The sequence below is a fragment of the Schistocerca gregaria genome, chromosome 2, assembly GCF_023897955.1.
Source record: "Schistocerca gregaria isolate iqSchGreg1 chromosome 2, iqSchGreg1.2, whole genome shotgun sequence".
In the NCBI taxonomy this organism is placed as follows: Eukaryota; Metazoa; Arthropoda; class Insecta; order Orthoptera; family Acrididae; genus Schistocerca; species Schistocerca gregaria.
This window is the reverse complement of record NC_064921.1, coordinates 16,497,384-16,510,449: the sequence shown is the minus strand read 5'-3', so window position 1 is coordinate 16,510,449 and position 13,066 is coordinate 16,497,384. Positions and strand designations below refer to the sequence as shown.

Below are 13,066 nucleotides of genomic sequence, written 5' to 3'. Positions count from 1 at the left end.
AGTTGTTACTGACTGCTGCCCCCCCCCCCCCCCCTTCCTGGTTCTATCATGAGTTTCTGCATGGGTCCCCAAACTATTGTAGCTCAGTTTTCCTTCCTGGGCTACTTTTCCTTCCCTGTGCCCTCCCTTCCCATCCTCACTCCTTCCCCGCTGCCCCCTCCTCCTACTCTCTCGGTGTTCTTGCTTATGTTGACCTAGCTATCCACCTGGCTTCCTCTTCCTTCCTTCCTTTTTGATGTTTTTGGTCCCCTGTGGGGTTTGACCTCCACTTCTAAGTTTTTTGTCTGTAGTGAGAGCCATTTGGGGAAGAACTCCCTCTCTGGTGTCCCTCCCTCCCTCCCTGCCATAGCCCCTTGCCACCTGCTAGGTCACCAGCACGTGTAGAGGTTGTTAGGCGCCCATCTGGCTGAGCCTCTTGATAACACAGGAATCACACTTCTGATACCTGAGCTGTCCCTGGACAAGCCCCAGTGCCCCTTGAGGTGCCGTCTCCCCCCTCACAACTTGAGTCCAACATTTATGGATATCACTGTGTTGTCTTTGGTAATTGATGGTGACCCAGCAGTGTGACTGGCTCCATCCCTTTCGCCTGCCATTCGGATATCTGCTCCATTGTCATTCAATGGAACTGTAATGGATACTACCATCAGCTCCCAGTGTTGCAATCCTGTATTGCCTTTTACTCAATAGCTTGTGTCTTTCTCCAGGAATGTCATTTCACTGATGCTCACTCACAGACCCTTTGTGATTTCTGTGCTTTGTCGGAACCCGGTAACCCTTCCATCACTTCCAGTGATGTCTGCACCTTGGTCCCTACGGATATTATTAGTACACAGATCCCACTTCATACCCCATTGGAAGCAATTGCTGTTTGCATCTACATAGACTCTGCCGTCACAGTTAGCAGTATCTGTCTTCCCCCTGGTAGCCACCTACATCTGCTCCCCTGACTGCCCCCTTCAATGACTCCCACTTCCCTTCTTACCCCTTGGAGAGTTTAATGCCTGTCATCTTTTGTAGGGCAGTGCCTCTTCATCTAGTCAGGGGGGGCTCTTCATTGATCAATTTCTTGCAGCCTATGACCTGTTCATTCTTAGTGATAGTTCCCCTACTCATTTTAACGTTGCATATGGCACTTCTTCTGCTACTAATCTTTCACACTCTTCCCCTCACCTTTCTTCGATCTGTACACTAGTCGCCACACCATGACCTCTGTGATAGTGACCACTTCCTGTTGATTTCTCATGTTCCCTTCCTGCTTCTCGCAGACAAGGTTAACCTGCTGGGCTTTCCATCATGCTGATTGGCCTCTATATACGTCCCAGGTCATGTTTCCACCTTCTTTGTCAGGTTGTGAAGTCATCAGTGATCGGTGTGCTAAAATAATCCTCACTGCCAGCCTTGCCATTGCCCACTTGATTGGCCCCTTTCGCCTTCTGCCAGTTCCGTGATGGGGCATGGCCATTGTCACTGCTATCTGTGATAGTTGTCATCGTGCCTAGTAACATCTGAAGTGGCACCTGTTCTCTGCCGGTCTTATTACCATTTAACATCTTCTTGCCAAAGCCTGTTTACTTAATCAGACAGGGCAAATGTATTGCGTTTTGGCCCTTCACACTAAATATGCTCTCCCACCTTGTCTCGGGTCCTAGAGGACGACCCTCACATGGTTATGTTTGTCTTTGGTTTTCTTTGTGAAAGTGGTTTGTACTTGTCCTTGAATTTCCCCCTGGAATTTGGGTCCCTCAGTTAGTGTAGGTGTTAGTTAAGGAGGCCCTGACTTGCCTTCACACCCACTGGGTTCTCTCTACTTTTCCCTACATTTTTATCTGTTCTGTTATGCTGCTTTGTCTCCCCTTTTTCTTGTATTTTCTCCCCCTGGTGTGGTGTGGTGTCAGACAGTTCAGGGGTGGTGGTGGTGGTGGTGGTGGTGGTGGTGGTGGTGGTGTGCCACACACAGTGTGGCTGGGGCATCCCTTCTCTCCCCATTTCCACCCACACCGCTCCTGTTCTTTTATCTTCTTGCTACCCTTATGTCCCTTTTCCCCTCTTCGTGTTGCATATTATCCTTTCCTCTTGAGTGGACTGTGCTGTTTGTGGTGTTTGTCCCTCGGTTTCTGCCATCCTAGATCGTGGGAGTGATGACCTTGCTGTTTGGTCCCCTCCCATATACCACCACCACCACTGGTATACTTCCTAACGGAAGATTGAAGTAGCAACATAAAGTTGCCTTCTTTGGCAACTCGAGAGTCCAATGTGAGAACCTACTTGGTGCCCACAGGTGGGGCAAGTGTGTACCCCACCGAAGAAATGGTTCATCCGAGGCCGCTTCTTGTCTACACACTTGTTGTGCAGCAATTTGTCAAACCAGACCATATTGTAGAACTTGCTACCATCTTTGACGAGAGTCTTCTGTCTACTGAGGTCTTTCACTAGCTTCTCCCGTTTGTCACAATTGATATTAAATACATGCATATCATGATCTTCAAAGCACAAAATAGGTCTTCCAAGGGGTTTCTTAGCATGTGCTGCCATGCTACCACACTAAGTAGTGTGCGTCGGGAAAACGGAGTAGTCTGTACAACGTAAATGTCCTAACCACCACAGGCAACATCCCCTGAGAGTGGTGGTGATTTTTGATACATTCACAGCATTCAGGACCATCTCATTTGCCACATAGTCCTTCCATGTTATGCCTAGAATGTTTTGTAAGCACCACAGGTGGAAGGTGTTGGGCTTATGTTCTTGTTTTGTGTAAGATGCCCTGGCATCAGCACTATACATGAGGGTGCCCAGCATGGATGCTTGATAGGCAGGCATTTTTGTGGTGGCTGTAAGGTGCTTGTGTCCCATATTCTTGTGTGGAGCTTTCCAAAAGTATTTGCACATTGCCAGTTCTTGCACCTCTTTTGTTACGTAGAGAAACAACTGTAATGTAGTCTAAATTCACCAAATCACCTTCCAGTGTGTGACAGAGTACTCCTGGCAATACTATTACATCCTTCCCTGTTCCAGACCTAAATAATATATGAGGGTTGACTTTCAGTAAGTCTCCTTATGGGCTTGCTGGAGTTCTCTGATTTTCTTTCTCTCGTAGTCATTTGGGAGATACACATGTGAGAAAGTAATATGGTTTTAGTTTCCTCTTCAAACATACACTTTGAGGAATTTAACAGCAAACCTCTCTGCCATGTACCATGCCTCTTTTGTAGAATCTGCCTTTAGAGATGGATGATCATCTGTGCGATGTTCTCACTCTTACTAAACGATGCTGCAACAGAAAGTTGTCGCCTTTCTGGGCTCTTCTGTCACTTGATATTACCTGTAATGGGGTCAGATTGAGGAGCAGTACCAAAGATCTGCTTAACAAGCTGCTATGTTCATGGATAAATTAAATTTCGTTAGCGTTCTTACAATGGATGTGTGTGGCTTCTGTGTTTATTCCTCCCCTCTGCCACCCCATTCTCCATCTCGTCTCCCTTATGTCTCACTCCCCATCCTTCAAAACAAATCATTGACTGTCGTGAATGATAAACTTCCAGTAACAGATGAAAGTTAAGAAATTGTGGTTTTTAACAGATTGCTACTTGATTAGACATGTTAAGTTGCAGAAAGGCGCAATTGAGATACTTGTTTAAAGCTTTTGGCCACAGCCTTCATCAGTAAAAGAGAAAAACACCATTCCAGGCAAGCACACCTCATGCATATGTGACCATCAACTCCAGCACCTTGTTCTGAGGCGCTGGAGTTAGCGGTCATGTACGCATGAGGTGGGCTTGCTTGTGTGTATAAACGCTGTTTTTCTTTTACTGATGAAGACTGTGGCCGAAAGCTTTCTGTAAGCATGTTTTAATTGTGCCTGTCTGCAACCTAATGTGTCTGCTTTACAGGAAGTAGCAATCTGTTTTTTCTCACATTGTTGATATTTCTACCTGAAGTTTTCCATTGTTTAATTGTGTGTGTGTGTGTGTGTGGGGGGGCGGGGGGGTTTACAGTATCTGGCACCTTATCTGATGAGCATAATTTTTCTAAATCATAATGTGTGTCGGAATAGATTACTTCTAAGATCGGGATGGTCTCCCTCAGTCTCAAGAATACTAAAGCACCGAGGATTTAAGAAATATGTTTTAAGTTTTTCCTTCCATATAATTTCTTTTACTTAGTATAGTTAACTCAGTCTGTAACAGCAGAGCTTTTATAAACCCTGCAGGCCGTGAGTTATATGTTACATGCTATTAATTCTGTACATTGTCTTGAAAGAGTCTGTCTGTCACTGAATAATCACGGGAAATGTGACCCAGTCAATAGCTAGCTGCGTGCACATTATCACTGACATGTTGTCTGTTGCACAACCTGTTCCTGTTCTGTACCTCTTTGAACAAATCCCATAGCTATTTTTGGATTCAATGGGTTACATGTTGTTAGGAGTATGGCAAGTAAGTCTCCCATTTGTTCTCACCTGAGGCTGTGAGTGAAGCTTCATAATGTCGCAAAAGAAGCAGAGTAGCGTAGACCCTGTAGTGTAGTGGTTATGATAGTAGATTGTTGCATGGAGGGTCGTGAATTCAAAACTCAACTGAACTGAAACATTTTAACTTCTATCTTTGGTTAGAGTACATTCGAGAAGTATGCACGAATGGCAAGAATCATTGTACTGGAATGTTCCATAACTGTATATATACTATATATGTTCCGGCCGGAGGCAGTGCGCTCCGCGCTCTTGTATGTGCAAGTGCTGAATAAACCTTCTAGTGAAGTTAGTGTTTGTCATTCATTTGCTTACACCTTCCTCTATGTGACATTATTCTGGTGGAGATGCTGGGTATTGGAACTTGTGATACCGCATATTATCGACGACACAGTGGTTCCCATTAGGCCATGACAGAGCTGCCGTTTGTGGCGAGAAACCCAAGTTCTAGCCACATTCAACAGATAGCAATCTATCAGAGACAGAAGACGACGACATCACGATAACAGCAATTGTGTGCCGCTTCGTGAGACATCCTTCTGGGTTCTCTGGTGACGTGGCCAAGATCCAAACAAGTAGCTGAAGGTATGAGCGTATAGTCAAATTTAATAAATGGGATGACACCGTGTGTTTGGCTAACATATTTTTCTACTTGGAGGGCACTGCCAAGCAGTGGTATGAGAACGAGGAGAAGTTCACAAACTGGGAAGTATTCTAGGTGGAGCTGCGCAAGTATTTCGGCAACAAGACGACAAAAGTGCAGGGCTGAAGATAAATTAAAGTGCAGGGCACAGTGGCCAGGAGAAACTACAGCATCCTACATTCAAGACGTCTTGGAGCTGTGTAAAATGGTGAATCCTTGAATGAAGGAGGAAGATAAGGTTGCACATCTCATGAAGGGTGTTAGTGAGGACATCTATCAAGTCCTACTCCTGTAGGTGGTTTAGACAGCAGACGAATTCATAAAATGGTGCCAGTATATAGAGACAATGCATCAAAAAAGAATTACACACAAGAAGTTTGAACGGCTACCAAACGTCGTATCTATGCCTATGATGGAGGCAGAAACTGATTTCACAAGTGTTCGTCAGATAGTGAGATAGGAAGTTAAGTAGGCACTTGGATTGCACGGCAAGCAAAAAACAAAACGCTTCAAGAGGTCATAAGGGAGGAAGTGTAGCAGACATTGAACCCAGTCTCTTGTCCTTCATTTCCCTTTAAAATTGTGAAAAAGTAGAGACCCAGGCGAAGTTATGTTCCTACAATGCCTCATGAGGAACCTGTTCGGACACCAAGGAAGACTGATGTCTAGAGGACCCATGATAACCAACCAGTATGTTTCCACTGCTGACAACTGAGACATGTGGTGCGCTATTGTCGAGAAAGGCTGTGAATATTTGATTACGCCCTCGCCAGAAGGCAGCAGACCAATCTTAGCTAATGCCAACTCCGGGATGACGAAGATGAACACGAAGATATGGGTACAGCACGACATAGGTGGACATCGCCATTTAGAAGCTCCAGCCGATCACCTAGCCACCGCAACCTGGAAAACTAAAGGGTGTGACCTTGCTTGGAGATGGGGCCGCCGAAGGGAAAAATCCTCCGTCGTTGATCACTACAAAAATGATAGGAAACTTCGTCAATATCCTCATGAAAGGCTGACCAGCCCAAGCTCTTGTGGATTCTGGAGCATCATATTCAGTCATATCGGAGAAGTACCGTCGCCAGTTGCAGAAAACCGTATTCGTCGACAACAAAACATCTGTGCCGAAGGTGGCTATGTGAAACCTACAGGAAGACGTGTCGTTCGTGTGGGTATAAGTGGCCATACACAGCCCTTGGAATAGAGTGTAGTCATGATGTCATTCGCGGATGGGACTTTTTGAAAGCTTCTCAAGCAATTATACGTTGTGGTTGCTCGAAGATTGTGCTAGATGAGATGAGATACTGTGGACGGAAATATGCGCACCTCCCATGCCGAGTCTGTGGGTGAAATTAGCACTACCACTAAGAGACAAGATGTTCTAACTCGGCTATCGCCAGATCTCACTAAGGGACAACAGAAGCTACTTGCCATTCTTCAAGAGTTCTCTGAACGCTTCAATCCACGGGTGAAGAGGGAATTAGACAATTCGATGGTGAAGCACCGGATTAGCACTGGAGACTATCTACCAGTAAGCCAGAGAGCGTACCGTGTGCCAGCAATGGAGCGATGAATAATTCACAGTGAGGTAGAGAAAATGATGAAGGATGACATCATTCAGCCTTTGCAGAGACCATGGTCGTCACCAGTGGTTCTCGTCTGGAAGAAGGATGGCAGTTGGCACTTTTGTGTTGATTACAGGAAGCTTAATAAGATAACTTTTGAACAAATGGATAATCTTCTAAGGCACCTGAAGTGGACAATGTGTCTTTGTTATTTAGATGACATTATAGTGTTCTCAGAGACATTTGATGAACACACAAAATGACTGGAGGCCTTTAAGTGCCTTCAACAAGCCGGACTCAAACTTAATCCAAGAAAGTGTCTCTTTGGAACAAAAGAATTCAAAATACTTTGACACTTTGTATCAAACGAAGGTGTGCAGCCAGACCCAGAAAACGTGGAGCTATAACGGAATTTCCTGTTCTTAAAAGTAAAAAGAGATGTGAGAAGCTTCCTCGGAAGGTGTTTTTATTACCGCCATTTTATCAAAGCCAGGCCACTCCAAGAGTTGTTTAAAGCTGGTGCTAAATTTATCTGGGATGGTGCTCAACAAGATTCTTTAGATGTGCTGCGAAAAGCTCTGATGATTGACCCTGTACTTGGTCTGTATGGTGAGAGAGCACTTCAGAACTACACACAGATACCAGTGGGTATGGGATCGGTGCTGTTCTGTTGCAGATTTCGGATGTAAAAGAGAAGGTTATAGTCTATGCTTCTTGGACACTTACAAAAGCTGAAACTACTCACCTACAGAAAGAGAATGTCTTGCTGTGGTCTGTGCCATGTGCAAATTTAGACAGTATATCTATGGAAGGCCATTCACAGTTGTTACAGACCATCATTCACTTTGTTGGTTGACGGGTCTTGAGGAGTGGCAGGACTACTCACCAGGAGGGCACTACGTTTTCAATAGTATGACATTACCATAGTGTACAAAAGTGGAAGGAAACACCAAGATGCGGACTGTCTCTCAAGAAACTCTGTGCAAGAACATCAAGACTTTGAAGAAGATAGTGACTGTCTCGCTGCACTCCAGGATCTCTCTACCGAGCAGGGGAAGGATGCCAAGATATCTTAAATTATGCTTGCCTGAAATCGGTCAGAGGACAATTTAAGGTAGTTAATTCATTACTTTGCAAGAGAAACTTTGATCCGTTTGGAAAGAGGTGGATACCAATGATTTCAAAACACATGCTCTTAGATGTTCTACAGAAATTCCATGACACACCTGAGGCCGGACATTTAGGATTTCTTAAGATCGCAATAGACTTTTCTGGCCAGGTTTATTTAGGGTTGTCAGTCACTGTGTGTCGTACTGTCGAGAGTGCCAGACGAGAAAGGCAGTTCCTCAGAAACCACTTGGCCGACTCGTACCAATTCCACCAGCCGAAACGTCTTTCCAGTGTGTTGGGATTGACCTTCTTCGACAATTTCAAACGTCTGCTAGTGGCAATAGGTGGATTGTTGTTTGCACTGATTATCTGGCGTGCTATGCTATTACAAAATCTGTAAAAACAGCTGAAGCATTTGAGGTAACCCAATTCATTGTAGAAGACATTGCATTAAAACACAGGGCCCCAAGGTCGTTAATTACGGATGGAGGGAAAGTTTTTCAGTTGAATCTTGTGACAGAGATAAACCGTTGCTGCAACATTATTCGTCACATGACGACTGCCTTCCATCCACAAACTAACAGGTGTACTGAACGCCATAAGACCTTGGCCGACATGCTAACGATGCTCGTCATTGTTGAGCAGAGCAACTGGGATGAGATGTACCTTTTGTGATGCTTGTGTACAACACCACCAAACAAGACTCCACAGGATTTATGCCATTTTTCCTGGTGCATGGGTAGGAGGTGATGGCGACAATGGAACTGTGTTTCTATTACATCCTGATGACGTGGACGACGACTACATCGGCCAGATGTCAACCAGAATTGAGGAAGCTTGGCAGTTAGCTCGACTCCACACACTGCAGGCTCAAGAAAATGATTGCTGAAGGTATGATGCAAGCCACTGCTCTGTTGTCTACCAGCTTGGTTACCTCGTCTGGATCTTCACTCCTATTTGGAAGGTTGGTCTCTCTGAGAACCTCCTCAGGCACTACTTTGAACCTTGTAGGTTGTAAGACAGTTGCTTGATGTTACTTATAAAGTTGGAGATTTCGACCCCGACACAAGATGACGAAAAATCAGAGATATGGTTCATGTCCTTTGAATGAAGTCCTATGAGGACCCTGCAACCCAGGGTAAATTTGAAGCTCCAGGGACAGGCAACAAGCGGGAAGGTAATGAAGAATGTAGTGGCAAGGGAAGTACTAAGATGATCACCGCCAGGGAGAACATCAGTCATTGGAAGTCGGAGTATGCAGGACCGATGACTCGTTCTGGGACTAGGAGGATGTAACACAGAGACGCTGCTCTCTTAAGGAGGGAGCAGTGTCACAGAAGAAGCAGAGTAGCGCAGCCGCCATCGTGTAGTGGTTGTGATTCTAGATTGTTGCATGTAGGGTCGTGAGTTCAAAACTCACCTGAACTGAGACATTTTAATTTCTGTCTTCGGTTTGAGTACATTCGAGAAGTATCCACAGATGGCAAGAATCATTGTACTGGAATGTTCTGTAGCTGTATATGTTCTGGCCAGAGGCAGTTCGCTCCACGCTCTTGTATGTGCAAGTGCTGAATAAACCTTTGTTAAGTGAAAGTAATGTTCGTCATTCATCTGCTCACACCTTCCTCTACGTGACAATATAGTGTTAATTCGCAGTAGTCCTAACCATTGACATGCTTCTCTGTACGTCTGGCTTAGCTAACCATCAACGGTCTTGAGATATGTGAAACTTGTTGGTCCCAATATTTTGTGTATCAACATCCAGAGACAGAAACATTTAGCATTGTTCGGATGTACCAAATCTGACATGCTCATCCTGAACTGACCATTGAATTTGATGATGATGTCTTCAATGAAACATTCATTTGCCTAGAAGATAAATGTTTAGCAGTAAACAAACAGCTCTTAGTACAATTTGGGATGCAAGAACCCGAAAAGATGCTGTCCATGGGGTAAACTTTGAAATAACAAAGGAAAAACCCAAATCATCAACAAACTACTTCAGTACATTGCTCACAACAAACCATTCCTCAGTGACAATCAAAAGGATATTTGCAATGTTATTAGGGAGCAGATCGACAACAGCACTGGCGGAATTATTTACTTGTACACACCAGACGGCACCAGGAAAATGTTTCTAATAAATCTATTGCTGGCAGGTATACGAGCCAAACAACACATCACTCTAGCACCGGCATCATCCGACATTGCAGCCACACGTATGGAAGAACAATGAACTGTCCATTCCGCCCTGCAGCTACCGTTGACTATAGCCGAATAACAATTCCCAGTATGTAAAATCTCAAGAGCATCTGGATTGGGGTGAACTTCTAAAGTGGGCTGAAATTATTGTCTGGGATGAAAGCACAATGACACATAAAAAAATCACTCGAAGCTATAGACAGAACATTAAGACTTGCGGGGAAACAATGAAGTGATGGGAAGAGCTCTACTCATACTCTCAGGAGATTTTAGACAAACACTTCCAGTTATCCCAAGTCATCACTAGCAGATGGGACCAATGTTTGCTTAAAAAAATCACATCTCTGGCGACACATTCAAATACTATGACTAACAGAAATTATTAAAGTTCTAACTATCAAAAGATGAAGCAGCACATTTTGCTCAACAACTTTAACAAACAGGTGAAGGCACATATCCTGTGGACAAGACAACTGTTAAATACTTGACAGTTATTTCTGCAACATAGCCACTGCTGAAAATGAACTCGTCTACCAAATTTACCCGAAAATTGTCAACAACTATGCCAATCCAGATTGGCTATTTGAAAGGGCAATTTTGGCAACTAAAAATAATATTGGCGACTATATCAACTTTAATATTCAAAAGAAAATTACCAGTGAAGGGAGAATGTACAAGAAGATTGACACAGTGGTAAACATAGAAGAAAGTGTAAACTTACGTACTACAGAATTTCTAATCTCTTTGCAAATACCAGGAATGCCATTACACTGCCTTCGACTTATATCTCCAATAATGATACTTGGAAATTTCAACTTATCAAAACTGTGTAATGGAACAAGGATGATCGTCAAACAGCTATCAAATAACATCATCGAAGCTGAACTTGCGACTGGAAATAACAAAGGACACATACTATTTATTCCCAGAATACCACTGATGTCTACTAAACTGCCGTTCCAATTTAAAAGACTGCAATGTCCAGTCACATTAGCCTACGGTTTTTCAACTGGCAAAAGCACAAGGACAAACTTTGAAATGTTGTGGCATCGACCTCAAAGACTCCTGCTTATCTCATGGTCATATCTTGCTCTTGAGTAAGAAATTCGAAAAATTTGTGCATATATACCCCTGATAACAAAATGAAAAATGTTGTTTGTAAACAAATATTGTAAATAATTACAATATGTTTTGAGTAAAAATTTATCTCTTAAGCTTTTTGAGTGTATCCTCTTACTCCTACTACCACACAATCTCTTGTCAACTCCCTGAGTGAAGCCGGGTAGCCTAGCTAGCTCATAAAAAGAAGGGGTGTGCAATTTTTGGTATAGGCTCTGGCGATCTTCAGCCCAACATGAAGTGCATTTCTTCATGTAACACCATTCTTGGGCTACTTACATGGAGTTCTTATTTTTGTCTCATTATGTTGGCGCAGGTCACAGTTTAACTTGGTTGCATTGTTTTTGCAAGGAACATTACTTTAAAATATATACACTTCGGTTGGTGAGCACACCTGATTTTGGAAAAGGTTAAGTGTACACCTCCTATTTCTATGGCACGGGTGAAATTGGATGACAGCAGTTTTTAATGCATACATATCTTTACAATGTTTGTTGATCACATTTTTGACAATTTTTTTTTTTTTACAGGTAAAGGAGTCTGTGTTGCTATTTCCCAGTTCAGATTATCTTTGGTTGTGGTTCCCAGTAATTTTGTTCAGTTCTTTTTTGCAGTATCATTTCCTATGGATGAAAATATATATTGAACTCCATTATTGCAGTCTTTGTAGTACAAATTTATATATCATTTATTAAAATGTGCAGGATTCCATTGATAATACATCAAAGTACCTCAAGACTGCCTTAGCTTTTTTGTCATAATAAATGTATTATTTGCATACAGTATTTTTAAGAGTTTGGAGAACAGTGTATTACATTATAAAGAAATAAACAAGGGAAAGTGTCCCAACATGGAACCTTAGGGTATTCCATATTTGGAATGGCCCACTGTTAATTTTAAGCAATACAAATTTGTCCCTTGTTTGCATAACATTTTGTGAATTGTAATCTGTTCCTCTAACAACCTGGTTCCATATCTTGTGAAGCAGTTTGGTAATGTTAACACTAAAGCTTCATGATCTGGACCTAGGCCCAAGACACTATCCTTGTTCCTTCAGACTCTGAACCTTTTGACATGAATTTTCTCGTGTTGAGGAATAGAAAAATGATGTGTTTTACTCAGTAGCACACTTAACAGTAACAAGAACACACAAATTTGTCTTTATTTCGGTTTTGACTTGTATAAGTGCCATCTTCTGGTCTTTGGAAAATGTTTATTACTAAATGTGTTCATAACGACTTAAAGCCTCATGTGATGTCATTATGGTGGGAAAAATATAGTGCTTCATGCAAAGGTTTGTCAAAAATAAAACATTTACTGCTAGGAAGCACCTTGTGCCCATGGCCATGTCTGTGTAAGTAGTGCTCATAGATGATTGGTATTTCTAGAGAACCACATAGTTGCATCATATACCTCATCGAAGGTGGATCCTCAGTGCGTGGAACAAGTCAAAAAATCTAAACAGAAGGGCAAATATGCATCTTTCTGTATATTGTGATTATTGAGAATTAACAATTGTCTGCAAGTGCTAAGTGTAAGAACATGGTCATGCGCATAAGGAGCCTTTTAATTGCAAATGGTTTTATTCCTGACAAGCCTATGTATGAAGTGCTGTATTTTAAGTGCTATAATGAGAGCATGGCATGAGGCTCTATCTTGCAATGAATACTTTTAGTAACAAACCATTTTTGAAGGCCAGAAGATGACTGTGATATCCATTGAAATTGTCAAAAATAAAAGATGAATTTGTGCTGCCTGTGCCAAATGTGCAACAGTCCTAGATATTGACTCTATTGACTCCCTCTCTGATGGACACATCCATACCTCTATCCATATCAAACTCACTCAACCAGCAGTACCTACGTTTTTATAGCTTGCATCCCTTACACAAAAAATTCACTCCCTTGCAATCTGACCACCTGTGGACTCCACATCTGCAGTGGCACAAATTCCCTT

General features: G+C 42.8%; 1 protein-coding gene across 5 annotated transcripts in view; it reads left to right on the top strand.

Moving 5' to 3' along the window:
• Nucleotides 1-13,066, top strand: part of LOC126336242 (uncharacterized) — a 224,274-nt gene that overhangs the window by 173,304 nt on the left and 37,904 nt on the right. The window lies entirely within an intron of this gene.